At 41.3% G+C, this 23951-nt stretch overlaps 1 protein-coding gene across 2 annotated transcripts in view; it reads left to right on the top strand.

Annotated features, from left to right (window-relative positions):
- Positions 1-6428: 6428 nt before the first annotated feature.
- zgc:136493 (uncharacterized protein LOC692276 homolog) overlaps positions 6429-23951 on the top strand; it is a 47239-nt gene continuing 29716 nt past the window's right edge. Inside the window, exon 1 of one of the 2 annotated variants that reach the window (XM_048606043.1) lies at positions 6429-6526. The gene's annotated coding sequence lies outside the window, so the exon portion shown is untranslated. The remainder of the gene's footprint in view (positions 6527-23951) is intronic. The other variant, XM_048606031.1, reaches the window with a different exon arrangement.

The following is a 23951-nucleotide window of genomic DNA, read 5'->3' as shown; positions in this document are numbered from 1 at the left end:
TTAGGTGGAGTCAGAGTAATGGAGAAAGTAATGAAGTCTAAAAATTGGGGATACATTTCAGTGTATGTGAAAGCATAGAGTATAGTTCATAAGATTGGGGAGTTACAGATACATATTGCTTTCTGAGATTATAATGTTGTGACAGTAATGAAGACCTGGCCTAACACATGGCAGATCTGTGTTTTAAGTATTCCTGGTCACAAAGTGTTCAGAAAAGCTATGAAAGAAAGAAAAGGAGAAAGGGTGGCAAGAGTGGTACATGGGTTTGGAGAAAGAAGATGTTTCAGAGGGTTCAAGTACAGAATTAATTTGACTATAGACAGGGAATAAAAATGGTGCAACTATATTGCTCAGTGTAATATAGACCAATAACTAGTGGGAAGGATAGAGAGAAAAAAATTATAGGGAGGTGTAAACAGTATAGTTATAATGGAGACTTTAATTACTTGGATATCAACTTGATAGTGGTAGTTTAAAGGGACAGAGAAGGACAAGCATTCCTTGGTTATGTTCAGGACAGTTTCCTACAGGAGTACATATTCAGTCCAACAAGAGGTCACTGCTAGATTTGGTTCTTGGGAATGAGATGGGCCAATTAGATCAAGTGACAATTGGGGAGTATTTAGGGACCAGTGATTATTGTAGCATGAGGTTTAGGATGGAGGAAAAATTATATTGGTTGGTGAAGATGTGAAATGAAAATAAGCTATATTGGATAGACTAAAACTAAGGGTTGGCAGGAAAACAGTGGTTGAACAATGGGTGACCTTCAAAGAGGAAATGGGTTTGGACACAGTCAGGGTACATTCCCTCAAAAAGGGGAAGGTAGGACAAGAATCCAGTTTTCCCTAAATGATAAATGAGATATAAGTTCAGCTAAAGAAGAAAAGTTCCTAATGCTAAGTGTCAGGTAGTAAATGCAGTTGGGAACCAAGCTGAATACGGAAGGTGTAGAAGAGAGGGAAGACAACAAGTAAGAAGCAAGAAGGGTTTACGAAAAGACTGGTAATTAATATAAAGAGGAATCCCAATGTCTTTTATAAGCACATCTATATAAGAACAGGTGGTAAAAAGGAGTAGGGCTAATTAGGCACTAAGGAAGAGGATTTATACTGAGAGGCAAGAGGTATGGTTAAAGGTGTTAAAATTAATACTGTTCATCTGTCTTTACCTACAAGACTGATGATTAACAGGCCATGGTAACAGTGGAGGAAACTCAGTCACAAGGAAGTGTTAAAATTGATATGGAGACCGTATTAGACAAGTTATCTGTACTTAAGGTCAATAAGACCCTGGGGCCAAATGAGATGTGAGATCATCTCTCATTCTTTCAAGCTCTAGAGAATACAGCCCTGTTTACACAATGTTTCTTCATTGGGTACTCCTGCCACCTGGGAACAAGTTTGGTGAACCTTGGTTGCACTCCCTTTATGGCAACATCTTTCCAGAGATAAGGAGACCAAAACAGCATCATAGTTCTCCAGGTGTGGTGTAACCAAGCTTCTGCACAACTGAAGCAAAATTTCACTATTCTTGTTCTCCAGTCCTCTTGCAATAAAAGGCCAATATTCCATTTGCCTTCCTAATAGCTTGCTGAACCTGCATGTTAGGCTTCAATAATATATTGACAAGGTCACCTAGGTCTCTTTGTACATCTACTCTTTCCAACTGCTTACCATTTAAATGAATATTCTACACACCTGTTTCTCATACCAAAGTAGACAACCTAACATTTTTCCACATTATATTCCATCTGCCATGTCTTTGCCCATTCACTAACCATGTCCAAATCCTCCTGAAGCCACTTTACATCTTCCTTGCAATTCCAAATCAACTAAAATACTAGACTTTGCACCTCAAGGTATATCTCAAAACTGCACACAACCAACCTTACCAATCTTTCACTGAGCTTTTGCTGTAAAAATGTCAACAATTCAAAGCGAACAAACCATAACTGAAGTTGTGCAAAATGTGCAAGGAAATTATAGTGACGTGTAAACAATATAGTTATAATGGGGACTTTAATTACAATCAACTCGATTGTGGTAGTTTAAAGGGACAATGTTTACAATTCCACCACACTTGACCCCTAGCTCATTGGTACCCAAATAGTTTTGGTTGGTGGTATTAATAACCATAGATACCATCTCCCCACCATCTAAATAACAATACTTCAAAACACGATGCAAAAATGCTACTTTTAAATAGTGTTTAATTAAGCTTTTAAGAATATTGAGAGTGGCAATTTGACTATTTCAGTGATATAGACAGTGATGGTACACCAGATAAATCAGGAATGAAAGTTGTTGACTTGCTTGCTGAGCTGGCTTGTTTTCATTCAGACATTTTGTCCCAAGCTAGGTGGCATCATCAGTGAGGCCTCTGATAAGCAATGTTTTTCTACTCTGCTTGGAATTTATACTGACCGGCCCATTATGGTGAGTAGTATCATTTCCGGTTTTGATCTGTATGGGTTTGTATATGGGGTCCATAGTAGCCCAAGTCATGGGAATTCCTAGAGGTATGGTTCTCCAACCGTAATGCAATCAACAAGCATATAGAATTGGGCCCAATATACAAACTCATACGGATCAAAACTGGAAATGACATTACTCACTATAACAGACCAGACAGTATAAATTCCAAGTGGAATAGAGCAACATCACTTCATTGGAGACCTCACTGATGACATCATCCAGCATGGTGATGAAACGTCTGAACAAAAACGAGCCACTCAGCGAGCAAGTCAACAACCTCACCCACAACCCGAGCTACAAAGCAGGGATAAAGGGTGAATTTATTTCCCAAAGATATACTTTGAGCCACGAAAAGCTTGTCAGTGAAGGATATTACATAACAGTTCAAATGTGACAATAATCCACAAATTCTGGTACATTTCAATAGAACTGCTGATAATGTAGTCAAAGATTATATGTTAATGGAACACTTACATAATCAAATCAGATCACATCCTGTGTAAATCATTGGTGGAATTGGTACAGGTAGTTTTCAAAATGGGCAAGCCTGAGACTAACACTATGCTGGATTTTGGATTTGCTGGTTTTTAGGAGAGGAACAAAAGGGAATCTTAACATGAATGCAAGTGAAATAGGTTTATTTGTATGAAAATTTGAGAATATCTAAGAATGAAGTAACGTTTGAAAAATATCTAATTTGTCTTTCTTGCATTATTGAGTGTGGTTCTGGCAGATTGACCATACATGAGCTCCATTTGACTCAAAAAGTGCATGGGAAAAGTGAAGAGTTTTGTCTCTGATTCCTGTTGACTCTAGTTTTTCTATGGCTCATTGTTGGCAGCACTGTTTTGTTGGTCAGTTGTTTATTCAATCTCTGGAATTCTGCCCTTTTCTTCATATTTGAACCAAGGCTGCAATGAGGTCAAGAGCTGAGTGGCCCTGGCAGAACCCAAACTGGGTGAATAGGTTATTGCTGAACAGGTGCTGCCTGATAGCAAATAAAAACCAAGAGAACTGTGGACGCTGTAAATCACGAACAAAAACAAAGTTGCTGGAAAATCTCAGCAGGTCTGGCAGCATCTACGAAGGAGGAAACAGAGTTAACATTTCGGGTCTGGTGACCCTTCCTCAGAACTGATGGTGGCTGGAAAACGTCAGTTTATATGCAGAAAATAGGGAGGTGGGTGGGGTAGCGAGTAAACAATAGGAGCCCAAAGAGAGAGAAAGACAGTTGGACAGACAAAGGAGTTGCTTATGATCAGGCTGGGAGGGTGAGTAGTTGTTAATGGGAACTGTTAGTGACTAACAACAGGCGATGTGTAATGGCAGGCTATGTGGCAACAGGGCCTGGTGTGTGGGGTGGGGGGCTGGGACATGGGAGAGTTTAGGCCCTAAAATTATTGAACTGAATATTGAGTCTGGAGGGCTGTAGGGTCCCCAAGCAGAAAATGAGGTGTTGCTCCTCCGGCTTGCGTTGGGCTTCACTGGAACACTGCAGCAAGCCAGAGACAGAGATGTTGACCAGGGAGCAAGGTGATGCATTGAAGTGGCAGGCAACAGGTAGTATAGGGTCTTCTTTGCCAGCAGAACGTAGATGTTCTGTGATGCGGTCGCCAAGTCTATGCTTTGTTTCCCCAAAGTAGAGGAGACCACGCTGTGAGCAACGAATGCAGTAGATTAGATTCTGGGAGGTGCAGGTGAAGTGTTGCTTCACCTGGAAGATATGTTTGGGCCCTTGGATACTGGGGAGGGAAGAGGTAAATGGGCAGGTGTTGCACCTTTGCCAATTACCGGGGAAGGTGCCGTAGGGCTGTGGGGAGGTGTTGGGGTTGAAGGAAATGTGGACCAGGGTGTCCTGGAGGGAACGGTCCCTGCGGAAGGCAGACAAGCGAGGGGTGGGGAATATGTGTCTGGTGGTGGCATCTTGCTGGAGGTGGCGCAAATGGCATCTGATGATCTTCTGGATCTACCATCCCACTAGCATCCACATCCAGAAGCCATTTCTGCCACCTCCAGCAAGATGTCACCACCAGACACATATTCCCCTCCGCTCCCTTGTCCACCTTCCGCAGGGACCGTTCCCTCCAGGACACCCTGGTCCACACTTCCTTCACCCCCAACACCTCCCCACAGCCCTACGGCACCTTTCCCTGTAACCGGCAAAGGTGCAACACCTGCCCATTTACCTCCTCCCTACCCAGTATCCAAGGGCCCAAACATACCTTCCAGCACTTCCCAGAATCTAATCTACTGCATTCGCTACTCTGTTGTCTCCTCTACATTGGGGAAACAAAGTGTAGACTTGGTGACAGCTTCACAGAACATCTACGTTCTGCTCGCAAAAAAGACCCTGAACTACCTACCTGTTGCCTGCCACTTCAATGCACCACCCTGCTCCCTGGCCAACATCTCTGCCTCTGGCTTACTGCAGTGTTCCAGTGAAGCCCAACGCAAGCTGGAGGAATAACACTTCATTTTCCGCTTGGGGACCCTACAGCCCTCCAGATTCAATATTTTAGGGCCTAAACTCTCCCATGTCCCAGCCCACACACCACGCACCAGGCCTTGTTACCACATAGCCTGCCATTACACACTCCCTGTTGTTAGTCACTAACAGTCCCCATTAACAACTACTCACCCTCCCAGTCTGATTGTTAGCAACTCCTTTGTGTCCAACTATCTTCCTCTCTCTTTGGACTCTATCCTATTGTTTACTCCCTACCCCACCCACCTCCCTATTTTCTGCATATAAACTGACGTTTTTCCAGCCACCATCAGTTCTGAGGAAGCGTCACCAGACCTGAAACGTTAACTCTGTTTTCTCCTTCACAGATGCCGCCAGACCTGCTGAGCTTTTCCAGCAACTTTGTTTTTGTTGCTGCTTGATAACACTATTGTTCATGACCCCTTTCATCACTTTACTGATGATCGAGAATAGATGATAGGGTAATAATTGGATGGATTGGATTTGTCCTGCTTTGTGAAGAGAACATACTTGCACAATTTTCCACACTGTTGCATTGATACCAATGTTATAGCTGTACTGGAAGAGCTTGACTAGGACGCACAGCAAGTTCTGAAGCACAGTTCTTCAGTACTATTTCCAGAAAGTTGCCAGCACCCCTGTCTTTGAAGCATCTAATGCCTCCAGTCATTTCTTGATACCATGTGGAGTGAATCAAATTGGTATTTGCGTTGCTGAAGACCTCTGATTCATCCCTCAACACCTCTGGTTAACGGTTGTTAAAAATGCTTCAGCTTTATCTTTTGTGTGGAGGTACCTTAAAATTGATAGGGATATTTGTGGAGTCTTTGCCTCAATTGGAAGGGCAGGGGTGCAGGAAGCTGGTTGCAGCATGTGGTAATCTGCAGGAACTTTCTTTACCCATGTAAGACATGATGCCTGTGAGTCTTCTTGGGGTCAGAGTCAATGTCGAGGACTCCCAGGGCAACTTTTTTCTGACTGTACACCACTGTGCTACCATCTCTGTTGGGACAATTCTGGTGGTTCAGGATATATCCATGGACGGTGATGGCCATTGCGCATAAAGGTATGATTTCACGAGTACGACTATGTTGTTATCGCTTAACTAGTCTGTGAGACAGCTCTCCCAATTTTGCCTTTAGCAAACAGATTTTGGTAAGGATGATTCTGAAGGGTTGACAGTTACGTTTGCTGTTTCCAGTGCCTAGGTTAACACTAGCTGGTTTATCACTTTTCTTTTTAGACTGTTTAATGGTTTGGTGCAGCAAATTGCTGGGTTTGCCAAGCCAATTCAGAGCCAGTGCTATTGTTATGGGGGTCTGGTGCCACATGTAGGACAGACCAGATAATGATGGCAGTTGTCTTTCCTAAACAAAAACAAGGGTTTATGTTTCCAAATGATAACTGATTGCAGATTTGGGAGGTGCTGAAGGAGGCTTGACAGTGTGACTTGTCAAATGATATAAAGAGCTGTCACTGCAACACCAGCTTTGAAGAAATCAGGAAGTGAGTTACTGGGTGAGAGAAAACAGCTTTCCAATGCTGAAGGATAATCAAATTTTGGGTAAGATGCTTTAATAATCTGATGGCTTGATTGAATTGAAAGAGGTAAAGTTAAATATTCCAGAATAAACTAAATAATGCTGGTGAACATGTGGGATGTTTAGCAGAAAGAGCTGCAGGTGGAGACGACTAGATGAATAGCCACAGTAAGGTGAAGCTACCCCTAAATGAGTCCTTACAGAGGCTACTCACTGATTAGATATTATGGTTTCTGAAATTAACCATGATTCAGCACAGGATTTGAATGAATCTCTCAAATTTTAAATTTAACGTTGATTTCTCTCTCTGTGCAGCTTCCCTGCAGCAGTAACATTGTATTCTTCGCTCTGTTCTATTAACCTTATGCACTTTGTACGCTGTGATCTGCTTGTACTGCAGGCACAACAAAACTTTACACTGTACCTAGGTACATGTGACAATAATAAATCAAATCAAGGATTTTTTCATATTCCATGAATGCGCAAGTTGTTTGCCGAAGGCTCCCCATTTACTGAAGGACTAAGTTGCCCGCTGGATCCCTGACACGGCGAGTCCGCAGCCCCGCGGGCAGCTACTTAGTGCGGTCTCCGCACTCACCAAAGGTGCGATACCCATTACCCAAATCAATCCACAGGCGCTGTTTTACTCATGCGGTGTCTGTGTTGCTGCTGTCCTCAGGCCGGAGCACTGTTCCCCCTACAATGAGCAGTTCCCACAGGCAGGGCAGCCCAGCGTTCAGGGTGAGAATTTGAGGTGTGTGTGTGACTGAGGCAGGGTTTCTGGGCTGGACTGCACCGAGAGAAAAAAACACCTGGATTTCCTCTGTACGTCCAAATGTAGAAGTCTGCAAATCGGAGCAATTCTGCCCTAAATTACTCAACAAATCCAGAAATTCCCCCCCACCAAGGGGTACAGTGTTCCAGATCCCTGGAGAAAGGTGGGAGAAGCCAGAGGTGTTTGAATGGTGTTTGAGACACGGCGATTTTCGAAAGAATACAATTTAAATATTTGCACAATTGAAGCGCCTCCCTAAGGCAGGGGTTAAAGAAAAACGAACTGTTCATTATCAAACTTTAGGATTAAAGAAAGGAATTTCTAAGCTCAATTCTAGCAGTACTTTTGAAACCGCGCCTTCACTTGGCGATTAAAGTTTAGTTAAGGAAGCGGGGTGGCTCTGAAGAGATTCCTGGCTGCATATACCAGCGGTAAACAGAAGAAGCTAACATAAAATAAACAACTATTGCTACGCACACAAAAATAAGCCGGGAGAAGGTATTGTCGAGCTTGAGAACAGCAAAGAGAGAGAGAGAAAAAAAAATCTCCTCTTCAAATTATGTCCAAAGATGGGCATATTAGGTGGATTCGCCATGTTAAAAAATTGCCCCATAGTGTCAAGGGATGTGCAGGTTAGGTGGGTTAGCCATGGTAAATGTGAGGATAGGGTGGGGCTGTGGTTCTGGGTGTGATGCTTTTCAGAAGATCGGCACAGACTCGATGGCCGAATGCCCTCTACCTGCACTGTAAGGATTTTGTGATTCTACGAAATACCTTTAGGGATTTGTGGAGGCTTAAATCCTGAAAGTTAAAAGTTAAGTAACCATAGTCTTTAATGCGAGAGATTGCTAGAAGTTTACCGAGCGTCACTGTGCTTTAGGCAAGGGAAGAGATTGAGAAGGAGACTCCTTCATGAGTTTTAACCTCATTCGATGTGGGAATTAAACCCATGCTGTTGGCATCACACTGCATTGCAAATCAGCTGTCCACCCAACTGTGTCCCTATCGCTGTAAAAGGAATTAAAGAATAGGGGTGGGGGAGCTGGCACATGTGGAGGTGGCCCTAGGGCAGATCAGCCACATTGAATGATGCAGCAGTCTTGAGTGACTGAGTCCTGCTGATATTTTTTAGGTTATTGACAGACCATAGAACTGTGACTGGCCTTCACTTAGGCACTATCAGTGACTGGTTATGGCTACAGAATATGCAGGATAAATTTCTGCCATTTTTTGACAATTCTAAAATCAGAATAAAACAGATATAAATTATACGAGCAGACACAGGAGGATGCCTTGTACAAGATTACATAAAATTCAAAATACTGCAAATGCTGGAAATCCCAAACAAATACAGATAACATGGGTGGCATGGTGGCTCAGTGGTTAGCACTGCTGCCTCACAGCACCAGGGATCTGGGTTCAATTCCACCCTTGGGTGACTGTTTGTGTGGAGTTTACACATTCTCCCCGTGTCTGGGTGCTCCAGTTTCCTCCCACAGTCCAAAGATGTGCAGGCTAGGTGGATCGGCCATGCTAAATTGCCCATAGAGTCCAGAGATAGGTGGATTATAGGGGGATGGGTCTGGGTGGGATGCTCTAAGGTCCAGTGTGGACTTGTTGGGCTGAAGGGCTTGATTCCACACTGTAGGGATTCCATGATGCCAGAGGAAACTCAGCTAGTCTGGCAGCATCTGTAATAGTAAATAGTAAAAGTTGATTCAGAACTGGAGAGATTACTCATTAACTTTGTGTAGACAAATCTTTCATCCCTCTAGAAAGCTCAGCCCAATGCTGGGATCACTAGACATGTTTATAACTTCAATGATTACTTGTTCACAGAGTTTATAGGATGTTATTAAATGCATTTTAAAACATCTGTTGGCTTTTCGTCTTAATAAAGCAAATTATTGTGGATATTGGAAATAAGACCATAAGATTTGGGAGCAGAATTAGGCCATTCAGCCCATTGAGTCTGCTCCATCTTTCGACCATGGCTGATGTTTCTCAACCCCATTCTCCTACCTTCTCCCCGTAATCCCTGAACCCCTTACAAATCAAGAACGTCTCTGTCTTAAATACACTCAATGACTTGGCCTCTACAGCCCTCTGCGGCAATGAGTTCCACAGATAAACCACCTTCAGATGGAAGAAATTCCTCCTCATCTCAGTTCTAAAGGGTCATCCCTTCAGTCTGAGGCTGTGTCCCCAGGTCCTAATCTCCCCTACTAATAGAAACATCTTCACCCCATACATTCTATCCAAGCTTCTTTGGTATTCTGTAAGTTTCAATGAGATCACTCACCCCATTCTTCTAAATTTCTTCAAGTACAGACCCACATGTTCAACTGCTCCTCATATGACAAACCGTTCAGCCCTGGGATCATTCTTGTAAATTGCCTCTGGACCCCCTCTAACTGCAGCACATCTTTTCTTCAATGCGGGGCCCAAAACCGCTCACACAATATTCCAAATGCTGTCTGACCACAGCCTTACACAGCCTCAGCACTACATTTCTGCTTTTGTATTCTAGACTTCTTGAAATGAATGCCAACATTGCATTTGCCTTCCTAACTGCCAACTGAACTTGGATGTTACCCTTAAGAGGATCTTGTACTAGGTCTCCCAAGTCCCTTTGTGCTTCTGATTTCCAAAGCCTTTCCCATCTAGAAAATAGACTTCACCTCTATTCTTCCTACCAAACTGTATAATCTCAGTCTCCCACATTGTATTCAATCTATCCTTTCTTTGTCCACAGGCATAGCCTGTCCAAATCCTTCTGCAGCCTCCCTGTTTCTTTGACATTACTTGTTCCTCTACCTACCTTTGTGACATCTGCAAACTTAGCAACAATGCCCTCAGTTCCTGCATCCAGATTGTTAATGTATAACGTGAATAATTGTGGTCCCGACACTGACGCCTGTGGAACTAGTCACCAGGTGCCATCTTGTAAAAGACTCCTTTATCCCCATTGTGCTTTCTGCCAGTCAACCAATCCACTGTCCATCTGAGTACCTTGTCCCTAACACCATGGGCTCTTGTCTTATTTAGCAGCCTTCTGTATGGCGCTTTGTCAAAGCCTTTCTGGAAATCCAAATAGATCATGTCCACTGGATCTCCTGTGTCTAACTTGCTTGTTACCTCTTCAAAAGAATTCTAACAGATTTGTCAGACATGACCGCCAGTTAATGAAGCCATGCTGACTCTGCCCTAAATCTAAAACGAAAACAGTGGAAGTGTCCAGGATCACCTGAGTGAGAAACAGATCATGTTTTGGATCAGCGATCATTCAGTAGTACAGGAAATGATGTAAAGAGGCTGAAAGCAGAAAATGGGGGGAGGGAAGGATAGAATAAATGGGGAGGCCTGTGACGAGTCACAGGCAGGAGTGATTTCATTTTTTCTGAAAAGGACAGAGCAAAGGAGAAAGGAGTAGCATTGGGACTTGAAAATTGTATTGAAAAAGGTCAGGAGGAGGTGTAAACAGGAGAATAGAATCATCACCCTCTATTGTTGCCTGAAGTTGGTGATCTCAGTGGAAGATGAGGTGCTGTTCCTCAAGCTTGTGTTGAGTTTCATTGTCAAGTAAGTAATATTAGTTTTGAAATAAAAATAAATCTTTAACTGCTCAGACAGTCATACAGCAAGGAACCTTTACCTTTCCATCAGGCAGTCCATGAGAAACCGGCAGGTAATGCAGGAGTGTGTCCAGAGATCCTATTTACCAGTTTGGTTTTCCATTCTTGATAATGGTGGGGCCAATGGATCCTTGGAGGAAAGCAACAAAAGCCAAGCTGTACTGGAGGGGAGGAAGAAGAATAGCACTATTACGAGATCCTTTAGTTTCTAGAATAGATGGGCAATTCTGGGGCTGTCACTGTGACTCTGGAATGGTTTGTTGCCTTCCTGGTGATAGAGTTAGGGATGTCATGGAGCAGCTGCAAGACATTCTTCTGTGGAAGGGTGGGGTGGGGGGGGAGGGTGGGGAGGTGAAAAGCCAGAAGTCATAGTACTAACATACATTGGTACTAAATGAATAGGTAGGAAGGGCGAGATGATCCTGCAATTGGAATTTAGAAAATGAGCAAGCAGGACCTGTGAAGTAGTAATCTCCAGATTACTCCCAGTACCACTTATAAGTGAGTTCAGAACTAGGAACATAAGGCAGATGAACGTATAGCTGGAAAGGTGGTGCAAGATGGAGGGCTTTAGATTCCTGGGACACTGGGTCTACCTCTGGGGGAAGATGGCACCTGTAGAAGCTGGACAGGTTGAACACAGCCATTTCTGAGTTCTTTACAGAGAGAGAATGTTTTGCTTGTACTTTTGGAGAGGATTTAGGTTCACTTAGCAGGGGCATGGGAACCAGAAGAGAATATTAAAAAATAATACCAAAAAGGTGCAGATGTGGTGGGAGAGGCAGATAACATTAAGAGAGATTAGTAAATTAATAGGTGGAGTCAGAGTAATGGAGAAAATAATGAAGTCTAAAAATTGAGGATACATTTCTGTGTATGTGAAAGCATAGGATGGAGTGACAGGCACAAATTGCTTTCTGAGATTATGAGTTGTGGTAGTAATGAAGACCTGGCCTAACACATGGCAGATCTGTGTTTTAAGTATTCCTGGTCACAAAGTGTTTAGAAAAGCTATGAAAGGAAGAAAACGAGAAAGGGTGATGATTGTGGTACATGAATATTATTGTACTGGAGAAAGATGATGTTTCAGAGGCTTCAAGGACAGAATTGATTTGAATTGAGCTAAGGAATAAAAAAAATGTGCAATCATATTGTTCAGTGTAATATATAAATGAATACCCAGTGGGAAGGATATCAAGAAAAAATATGCAAGGAAATTATACTGAGGTGTAAACAGTATAGTTATAACAGGGACTTTAATTACTTGGATATCAACTCGATAATGGTAGTTTATAGGGACAGTGAAGAACAAGCATTCCTTGGTTGTGTTCAGACAGTTTTCTACAGGAGTGTATATTAAGAGATCACTGCTAGATTTGGTCCTTGGGAATGAGGTGGGCCAATTAGATCAAGTGACAATTGGGTAGTATTTAATGACCAGTGATTATTGTAGCATGAGGTTTAGGATGGAGGAAAAATTATATTGGTCAGTGAAGATGTGGAATGAAAATAAGCTATATTGGATAGACTAAAACTAAGGGTTGGCAGGAAAACAGTGGTTGAACAATGGGTGACCTTCAAAGAGGAAATGGGTTTGGGCACTGTCAGGGTACATTCCCTCAAAAAGGGGAAGGTAGGACAAGAATCCAGTTTTCCCTGTATGATAAATAAGATATAAATTCAGTTAGTTCCTAATGGTAAGTGTCAGGTAGTAGTAAATGCAGTTGAGAACCAAGGTGTAGAAGAGAGGGAAGACAACAAGTAAGAAGCAAGAAGGGATTATGATAAATGACTACCAAGTAATATAAAGAGTAATCACAACATCTTTTGTAAGCACATCAATAGCAAAAATGGGTGATAAAAAGGAGTAGGGCTAATTAGGCACCAAGAGAGAGGATTTATACTTAGAGACTGGAGATATGGTTAAAGATGTTAAAATTAATATCGTGTATCTGTCTTTACCTACGAGGCTGATATTTAACAGGCCTTGGCAACAGTGGAACAAATTCAGTCACAAGAAAGAGTAAAATTGATAAGGAGGCAGTATTACACAAGTTATCTGTACTTAACATTCATAAGACACTGGGGCCAAGTGAGATGCAAGTATACTGAAGGAAGGAAGTGTGTGGAAATTACAGAGGCACTGGCAATTATCTTTCAATCTTCTCTGGATTGGGAGATGGGGCTGGAGGATTGGAGAATTGCAACTATTCCTCCCTTGTTCAAAAAGATCATAAAGATCAACCCAGCAGTTAGAATTACAAAAGTTAACAATCCTCTTAGTAAAAAGAAAAATTCTCATCTAAGTGGCATCCCCCTTAATTTTAAACTTGTCTCCCCTGGTTCTCGACACCAAACCAGAGGAAACACCTTATCTGCGCCTACCTTGTCTATCCATTTGGGTATTTTGTAAGTTGCAATGAGATCATCTCTCATTCTTTCAACTCTAGAGCATACAGCCCAGTTTGCCCAATATTTCTTCATTGGGTACTCCCACCATCCTGGGAACAAGTCTGGTGAATCTTGGTTGCACTCCTTCCGTGGCAATATCTTTCCAGAGATAAGGAGACCAAAACAACATCATAGTTCTCCAGGCGTGGTGTAACCAAGCTTCTGTACAACTGAAGCAAAACTTCACTATTCCTGTACTCCAATCCTCTTGCAATAAAAGGCTGATATTCCATTTGCCTTCCTAATAGCTTGCTGAACCTGCATGTTAGGCTTCAGTAACATATCGACAAGGACACCTAAATCTCTTTGCGCATCTACACTTTCCAACTGCTTACCATTTAAAATAAATATTCTACACAGAGATAGTAAGAACTGCCAATGCTGGAGTCAGACATGACAGTGTGGAGCTGGAGGAACACAGCAAGCCAGGCAGCATCAGAGGAGCAGGAATGTTGACATTTTGGGTCGGCACCCTTCTTCAGAAATGGGGGAGGGGGAAGGGAGCTCAGAAATAAATTGAGAGAGGAGGGGTGGAGCTGGGGAAGGTAGTTAGGATGGTGATAGGTGAGTGCAGGTAGGCAGTGGTGGGGATTGGTCAGTGAGGTGGGAGGAGTGATAGGTGGGAGAGAAGATGGACAGGTTGTGTCAGGTCAAGGAAGCGGGGATGAGAGGGAGGGTTGGTAATGGGATGAGGCTGGGGGTGGGGAGATTTTGAACCTGGTAAAATCCACATTTAGGCCATTGGGCTGTTGGCTCCCAAGGCGGAATATGAGGTGTTGCTCCTCCAGTTTTGGCTGGCGTTATTGTGACTTACAAAATGTTTGTCAGCAGCTATCATAGGGTGGTTGTTGGTTTGTGGGCTACCCTGATAGTTAGCGGTCTTGTGGTCATCTCTGAAATGTCCTTGATGTATGATAGGGTGATTAGAGAGTCCTGTTGTGGTCTGTCTTGGAGATAACGGTGGATTGTGCTTTTTGGGTGTTGAGATGGTTGCTAGTGTAATGGAGTATCTGGTCCATATGTGTGGTCTTTCTATACACGCTAGTCTGGAGTTCTTCATTGTTTTTGCGTTCTACCATTATGTCCAGGAACGGTAGTTGGCTGCTGTTCTCTTCTTCTGTGAATTTTATCCCGGTGAGTATGTTGTTTATGTGTTGGAGGGTTTCTTCTAGTTTTGTATATTTGATAATCACGAAGGTGTCATCTACATATCAGACTCAAAGTTTGGGTTGTTTTGGGACACGAATTCGACTGGGACAACACATCCATAATCACGCAAGCCAAACACAGACATGCCAGGGAATTCCTGGAGGACTGGTATTCTAAGTGGAACTCTATCAGCAAACACATTGAATTAGACCCTGTGTACAAACCACTGAGAAACAGAACCAGAAGTGATACCAAACGCCCCAAACAAACTGAGGCATATAAATAACAAGCGGGACAGAACACCAACACTTCACCGGAGGCGCACTGATGACATTACCTAACAGTGTGACAAATCGTTTGCAACAAAACCCACTGGCTCAGCGAGCATGTCCACAAACTCATCCACAACCCAAGCTACAAATCTTCTCGAAAACGTTAAACCTAACATTTTTCCATATTATATTCCAGGTTCCATTAACTTGCCCATTCACTAATCTTGTCCAAAACCGAAACTCCTTTACATCTTCCTTGCAATTCCCAATTTACTAAAATACTAGACTTTGTACCTCAAGGTATATCTCAAAACTGCACACAACCAATGTTACTAATCTCTCACTGGGCTTTTGCTGTAAAAATGTTAACAATTCAAAGCGAACAAAATATGACTGAAGTTTTACAATACAATGTTTACAACTCCACCACTTGTCCCCTAATTCATTGGTACACAAATGGTTGTTGGTGGAATTAATTACCATAGACACCATCTCCTGACCATCTAAATTACAGTACTTCAAAATACAATGCAAAAATGCTGCTTTTAAACAGTGTTTAATTAAGCTTTTAAGAATATTTAGAGTAACAATTTGATTATTTCAATGATATAGACAGTGACGGCACACCAAATAAAATCAGGGATAAAGGATGAATCTATTTCCCAAAAGTACATTTTAAGTTAAGCCATAACAGCTTGTCAAGAAGGACAGTTCAAATTTGACAAATAATCCACAAATTCTGGTACATCCGAACAGAACTGCTGATAATGTGGTCAAAGATTATATATTAATGGTATGCTTACATAATCAACTCAAATCACATCCAGTGTAAATCTTTGGTGAAATTGATACAGTGTTTCAAAACAGGCAACCCTGAGACAGAGACTGTGCTAGATTTTGAATTTGATGGTTTTTAAAAAAGGAAAGAAAGGGAATCTTAACTCATTAGGAGATACAAGAAAGCAAGTGAATAGGTTTATTTGTACGAAAATTTGAGAATATACAAGAATTAAGTAATGCTTGAAAAATATTTAATTTGTCTTTTTTGCTTTACTGAGTGTGGATCTGGCACATTTACCCACCAAGAACTCCACTTGATGCAAAAGGTGCATGGGAAAAAGCAGATTTATGAAGCTAATGTCTAGTCTCATGCATTACTGTGCCAGTGCAGGACCCAGCCAAGTTAGATCACCAAGTTATTTTACTCATTCAGTAACAATTAAAATTGAGACACGGCAGCTAATAAAATTGTCTGGTTTTAAGATATCTCCAGGTTTTCCAATAGCTGGATTTAAAACACTAGCCTACATTTACACAATCTCCCCTACATAGATATTTAATAATTCAAAGCAAGCGACGATTTTAAATTTTCAAAACTTCCCATGAATGATTTCATTTCCCTTTAATAGTATTAGAAGGCTTGTTTTTATTCATTCAAGGGATGTGATGTTTATTGTCCATTCCCAAATGTTCTTGAGATCATTTCCACAAACATACAGATTATGAACAGGCATTCAACAAGATAGTGGTTGATCTGAAATATAAACCTCAAATCCATTTTTCTGCCTACCCCCAATAACCTTTCACTCCTTTGCTTAGCAAGAATCTATCCACTTCCGCCTTATATATTCAAGCATTCACCATTTCAGAAAGCGTTCCAAAGACTCATGATTTGAGGGAAAAAAATTCACCTCATCAGTTTCAAATTACAAAAGTGGATTTTTAAAGTGGTGACCCCTAGTTTTAGATTCTCCCATAAGAGAAACACCTACCTTGTGAAGACCCTTCAGGATTGTATGTTTTAAAAGGTGATGGTGAACTACTGCCTTGAACCATTAAGTACATAGATACACTTACACAATTCTGTTAGGAAGGGATCTTCAGGATTTGAAAGAATTGTTCATTCCAAGCCAGGATGGTGTGCGCTTTCCGGGTGGGAGAACATGCAGGTGGCATGTCTGCTACCCTTGTCCTTCTATTTGATAGAGGTTGTAGGTTTGGAAGGTGCTATCAAGAGAGCCAGGGTAAGTTGTTGCAGTGCATCTTCTAGACAGTATACACTGCTGCCTCTGTGCGTTGATGGTGAAGCGAGTGAGTGAATGTTGAAGCGAGTAAATAGGGTGAAAATATTTGTCTAGAGAGTGTTGAAAGATAAATCCTTAGCACAGCTCATGTGATCAGGGTGATCTAGTAGATTTGATATCACCTTTTTCGTGTTGGTGATCTACAGGGACTACTTGGTCTCTTTCTTTTCCTTTAGAATCCCCACAATGTGGAAGCAGGCCATTCAGCCCATCGAGTCCATACCCAATCACCATAGAGCATCCCATCCAGACCCAGCCCTCTACCCTATCCTGTAACCCTCCATTTCCCACAGCTAACCCACATGTCCATGGACACTTTGGAGCAAGTTAACATGGCCAATCCACCTAACCTGCACATCTTTGGACTGTGGGAGGAAACTGGAGCACCTGGAGGAAACCCACAGACATGGGGAGAATGTGCAAACTCCACACAGCCGGTTGCCCAAGGCTGGAAACAGTCCTGGGTCCCTGGCACCGTGAAACAGCAATGCTATCCACTGAACCACCATGCCACCCCTGGTGTGATGATCCTATGGCTTTAAGAGGTGTATTTTGTCCTGCATTTTTTAAATAAAGCAAGCTGAGACAGAGGTGTCAATCGGTCTGTTTCAAAGCCCATAAACAGCTTGGGAAGCCTTGGGGATTTTTTTTCTAAGGTTTGAACAATAGCAGCAGCCTGAATGGATGGGGTCAAGCTCCCCCAGAGCCAGGAATTTGAATTTTAGTTTTTCAGTAGCAGTTGCTGGGGTCATGAAACTGGGTTTGGAAGCTGCAGTACATCTCTCCCAGCTACTCCTCTCTCTCTCTCACACACACACACAGAATTTTCTCTTGTTTTTTTTTCCTCCTGGACTGGAGATTTGCCTATGAGACAATCTATTTTACTACATTTGCCTTTACCAAGAGTGTGTTTATAGAATTTTACTAAATTGGAACAGCTGCTGTTTAGTAATTAAATACCTGATCTTAAAAGTTAAAGTTCTAAGTTGGAGTAAGGCCAATTTGACAGTATTAGGCGAGAGCTTTCAAACGTTTATTGGGAGAGGCTATTCAAAGGTAAAGGGATCGTTGGAAAATGGGAGGCCTTCAAAATGAGATAATGACAGTCCAAAGGTAGTATGTTCCTGTTAGTGTGAAGGCAAGGCCAGTAGGTGTAGGGAATGCTGGATGACTAGAGAAAGACAGTTATTATATTTCACCATTAAAGGATTTTTATTCATTTTGTTTCTTTAACATTAAAAAAAACAAAAAAACAAACAAAACCAATCGTGTTTTTTTTCAAACAGACTTTTTTAAAAAACAAGTCTTTCAGAGGTCTACAGTGAATGGTTGAAGTTTTATTTTAAATTTAGAAGCTTAAAAAAAGGATATACATGTTTTAAGGAGTTTTTTTAACTTTGCAAGAGTTTTTTAACAGAGTTGTGTTTTCATTTTGGGGAGTCCTACACATGGTCGGCTCTAGAGAAGATTTTTTTTAAATCAGAGAAATTATTGAAGATGAGTCGTTTTAGTTAAGTTAATCAGTTAAGTCGTTGATTTTATTAACGATTTATATGTTTTTTTTAATTTTTTTGCATTTTAGCTTTACTTTCTATAGGTGATGAAAGGTAGTTTATTTTATGTATACAGGTGTAAGTGAAATTGCTTTTTTTTTTGGCTTAATGTTATTGACGGCATACAAGAGGCACAGAGTGAGATGGCTAGTAGTTTTAGAACAGTGATTTACATGATTACATCAGTCAAATAGAAGGGTGGCTGTCAGGAAAGGTAAGAAGTTAGTTCAAAAGTTTCCAGTGGCTATTCCTCTATCAAATAGATATTCAGTTTTGGGTACTGTTGAAAGGGATAGTCTCTCTGAGGAAAATATAGAAGGTGGTCAGTTATTGGACACCAGGAATAATTTTTATATTAGGCTGAGTTTGAAAAAACTTAAAAGAATAATTGTTATGGAGAACTGTCCTGTCAGGGGCACAGACTGGAGATTCTGTGGCAGTGAGCATAAATTTAGGATGGTACGATGCTTTCCTGGTGCTAGGATTAAGGACATTTCTAAATGTTTTAAGCATATTGTTAAAGGGGAGATTGAGAAGCCGGAAATTATTGAATGCAGTGGTAGGAATAAAAGGATAAAGGATATAAATCAATGACTGAAGAGATGGTGCATTATTAAGGGATTCAGGTTTTTGGACAATTGGAATGTCTTCTGGGACAGGAAAGACCTGTTCAAAAGGATGGGTTTAACCTAAACTGCAAAGGGACTAATATCTTGGAAGGAAGATTTGCAAGTTCCATTAAGGGAGACTTTATACTGCTAGAGACTAGGGAGTGGGGAATTCTAGGCAGTAGTGTAAGTAGAAAGATTAATGGGGACTGTTCTCAATGTGAAAACAGCAAATCAATTAGAACAGAAAGTCAAGAGAAAGTCAGAGAACATAGTAATTCTGAAGAACTAAATTGCATTTAATTCAGTGCGAGGGGTGTTACAGGTTAGAATGCCAGGGGAGTTGAGGGAGGAAATTGCAAGGCCCCTTGCAGAAACATTTGCATCATCTATAACTATGGCTGAGGTGCCTGATGACTGGAGGATGGCTAATGTTCTACCTTTGTTTTAAGAAAGGTTGTAAGGAAAAACCAGGGAACTATAGATCTGTGAGCCTGACTTTGGTTTGGGTAAAGTGTGTAAGGTGATTCTAAAAGATAGGATTTATAAACATTTAGAGAGGCAAAATTGATTATGGATAGTCAGCATGGTTTTGAGCAAGGAAAATTATGTCTCACAAACTTAATTGAGTTTTTTGAGAAAGTTACCAAAACGATTGATGAGGGAAGAGCAGTAGATGTTGTTTACTTGGATTTTAGTAAAGTCTTTAACAAGGTTCCACATGGTAGACTAATTAGTAAAGTTAGGTCAGATGAGATTCAGAGTGAGCTTGCCAATTAGATGCACAATTGACTTCACAGCAGGTGACAGAGAATGTTGGTGGAGGGCTGTTTTTCCTGACTTGAGACCTGTCACCAGTGGTGTTCCACAGATATTGGTTCTGGGTCCTCTTTTGTTTGTCATTAATATAAATGATTTGATAAGAATATAGAAGGCATGGCGAGTAAGTTTGCAGATGACACCAAAAATGGTGGAATAATAAACAGTGAGGAACAGCCTAAGATTGCAAAGGGATCTTGGTCAAATGAGTCAATGGGCTGAAAAATGGCAGATGGAGTTCATTCAGGATAAATGCAAGGTACAACAACATTTTGGTACAACCAACAGGGGCAGGGCTGTATATTAAGGATAGGGCCTTGGGTAGCATTGTATAACAGAGGGACCTAGGGTTCTATACATTATTCTTTGAAGTTTATGTCACACATAGACAGGGTTGTTAAAAAGACATTTAGTACACTTGCTTTCTTTGCTCAGTCCTTTGAGTATAGGAGTCGGGAGTCATGTTGAGATTGTACAGGACATTGGTGAGGCCTCTTCTGGAGTGCTATGTGCAGTTCTGGTCACCCTGTTATAGGAAGGATATTATTAAACTGGAGAGGGTTCAGATAAGTTTTACCAGGATGTTGCCAGGAATGGAGAGTTTGAGTTATAAACAAAAGCCTGGATAGGCTGGGACTTGTTGCAGTAGATTGTAGAAGGTTGAGAGGTGACTTTATAGAGGTTTATAAAATCACAAAGGGTGTAGATAGGGTTAATAGTAGGTGTTTTTTTCCCTCGGATGGGGCATTTCAAGACTAGGGGGTATATTCTTAAGGTGAGAGGAGAGAGAGATTTTAAAAATGACACGAGGAGCAAATTTTTTTTACAGAGCGTGGTTCACGTGTGGAATAAATTTCCTGAGGAAGTGGTAGATGTGGGCACAGTCATAAAGTTTAAAAGAAGTACACAAATAGGAAATGTTTGAAGGGATATGGACGGAGAAGGCAAGTAAGGCTAGTTTAGTTTGAGATTATGTTTGGAATGGATTGGTTGAACCAAAAGGTCTGTTTCCAAGATGTATGAATCAATGAGTTAGAGTGTGAGAAATGCTATAGATGTTATTTAGTAGAAAACAAACCTGAATAAAAATAATATAGGAATTGAAAAAAGAAACACACAGGACAAACAGTGCATGAGAATGGATGTGCTGGTACCATTAGAAGAAACTCAAGATCCCTTTTAGAAACTTGCAGATAGAAAAAAACTTATTCAAAAGAATTTTTCACCAATTAAGTACCAAAAAGATGGTGGAGGATATGGCTGAGCTTCTAAATGAGAGGGTGGTTCACATGTGGAATGAACTTCCTGAGCAAGTGGTGAATATGGGCATAGTTACAATATTTGAAAGACACTTAGATAAGTACATGAATAGGAAATGTTTGGAGTGATATGGGCCAGGAACAGGCAGGTGGGACTAGTTTAGTTTAGGATTATGTTTGGCATGGACTTGTTGGACCAAAGGATCTATTTCCGTGCTGTATGACCCTATAAATTGAGGCTCTGGTCAAAAAAGAGGAGGCATATATCAGTGATAGACAGCTGGGATCAAGTGAATCCCTTGGTGGGTTGGGGGGTGTTGTGGTGGTGGGAGGGGAAGGGCAGCAGGAGTTTAGTCAAGAGGGAAATCAAGAGGGCAGAAAGGGGACATGAGACAGCTTTGCCAAATAGGGTTAAGGAGAATCCAAAGAGATTCTATAAATACAGTAAGGGCAAAACAATAATTAAAGAGAGTATAGGGCCCCTTAAAGATCAATGAGGCCGTCTATGTGTGGAACCACAGGAAAAAGCTGAGATACTAAACATGTATTTTGTGTCAGTATTTACTGTGGAGAAGGATATGGAAGCTAGAGAACATGGAGAAATAAATAGTGATATCTTGAAAAGTGTCCATATTACTGAAGAAGTAAGTGCTGGATGTCTTACAACACATAAAGGTGGGTAAGTCCCTAGGATCTGATCAGGTGTATCCCAGAATTTTGTGGAAAACTAGGGAAGCGATTGCTGGGCCCTTTGGTGAGATATTTGTATCATCGATAGCCACAGGTGAGTTGCCAGAAGACTGGAGAGTGGTATTGTGGTGCTATTATTCAAGAAAGGTGGTAAGGAAAAACCAAGGAACTATAGGCCAATGTGCCTGATGTCAGTGATGGGTAAGCTTTTGGAGAGGATTCTGAGGGACAGGATTTACATGTATTTGGAAAGGCAAGAACTGATTAGGGATAGTCAATGTAACTTTGTGCGTGGGAAGTAGTGTCTCGCGAAGTTGATTGAATGTTTTGAAGAAGTGACAAAGAAGATTGATGAAGGCAGGTTGGTCGACGTTGTCTATATGGACTTCAGCAAGGTATTCAACAAGGTTCTGTATGGTGGACTGGTTTGCAACATTAGATCACATGGAATCCAGAGAGAGCTAGCCATTTGGATACAAAATTAGCTTGATGGTAGGAGACTGAGCTTGATGATGGAGGGCTTTTCTTTGGACTGGGCCTGTGGCCAGTGGTGTGCTGCAAGGATCGGTGCTGGGTTCACTGCTTTTTGTCATTTATATAAATGACTTGTAGGCAACAGGACTTGCCTATAAAACAAGAAAAAGTTAGGGCCTTAGCTATATTCTTAATATATTTTGGGGGGTCCATAACAAATTGGCAGTTCCCGTTGCGTTCAAAATCTCTAATTCTAGGCTGTGTTTAGGATTGTTGGACTCAAAGTGGTGAGTGTTGGTGTATCTTTTTTTATTTTAGGCATTGCATTTGGTTGAATTAAACAAGGTGTGCCTTGTGTAATAATGCCTCTTTCAGACACTAAGAGTTTGCTGGAGTGAAAGAAGTCACTTTGGGAGTTTTACAGAAAGTGAGCAAGGCAAAGCTTTTGGATTTGGCAAACAGTTGGAGTTAGAGTTGCCTGTGTCTGTGAGGAAAGGGGAGATAATTGTGGCAACTTTGCAGTATTTACATTTGCCAGGAATGCTATCAGAATCTTTGGAAACAGCTAAAATTGCAGAAGCAGCAGCTTGAATTGAAAGCAATGGCAAGGGACAAAGAAAAGAATAGCCTTGGCAGAACAAAAAGAAAGAAAAGATGAAATGAAACATGTTGAAATACAATTAAAAGCAGAAGAAAGGGAGAAAGAGAGAGGTTTTGAACTTCAGGGGCTGGAACTGAAAACTCAAAGTCGACTTAAAATGACAGAGGTAGAGGTGAAAAGTAGGAACAGTGGTGAGGACAGTGATGAAGAGTAATCCCATTGCTGCCAAAAGCCTGGTGGGGGTCTGTTTAAATATGTCCAAGTGTTGCCTAAGCATTCCATGAGAAGGTTTTTTCATTTCATTTCAGAAAATGGCTAAAGAAGTGAAATGGCTGGTCACTATGTGGGTATTGTTGATCTGAAAATCATGAACAGAAAAAGTCCATGATTGAGAAGGAGACCTTGAGCTTGGTTTTGGCATTGCTATGTTCCAACATTTATATTGCCAGCAATATGACTGACACAATAGTATATACTGATCATAACCCATTAAAGTTTTTGGAAAAACTTAAGGATAAAAATTCCATACTATTTAAGTTGACCGAAAACAAAGTTGCTGGAAAAGCTCAGCAGGTCTGGCAGCATCTGTGGAGGAGAAAACAGAGTTAACATTTCGGGTCCGGTGACCCTTCCTCAGAATGTTCTGAGGAAGAATCCGAAACATTAACTCTCTTTTCTCCTCCACAGATGCTGCCAGACCTGCTGAGCTTCTCCAGCAACTTTGTTTTCGTTTCTGATTTACAGCATCCGCAGTTCTTTTGGTTTCTATTTAAGTCAAAGTTTATTATTGCAGCCATTCAATTTGAAAATTATACGCATATCAGGACGAGACAATGTAATTGCTGATGTGTTGTCATGACTTTGATGAGGGAAGATGGAGGCATTTGGTGGTGGGAAAAATCAATAGACGAAAGGACTGTAGTAGTGAATGTTTGCATGTGTATAGTCAATATAATGTATATGTATTGTGTCTAATAACGTAAGACTAAAGGTTTTTAAAAGTGAAGCCATCTTTGGAAATTGACATAGATCTGGATGAACACAGCAGGCCAAGCAGCATCAGAGGAGCAGGAAGGCT

This window comes from Rhincodon typus, chromosome 2 (genome assembly GCF_021869965.1).
Source record: "Rhincodon typus isolate 14 chromosome 2, sRhiTyp1.1, whole genome shotgun sequence".
NCBI classification, from domain to species: domain Eukaryota; kingdom Metazoa; phylum Chordata; class Chondrichthyes; order Orectolobiformes; family Rhincodontidae; genus Rhincodon; species Rhincodon typus.
Note: the sequence above shows the minus strand (reverse complement) of the source record. Positions and strands in the feature narration are given on the sequence as shown.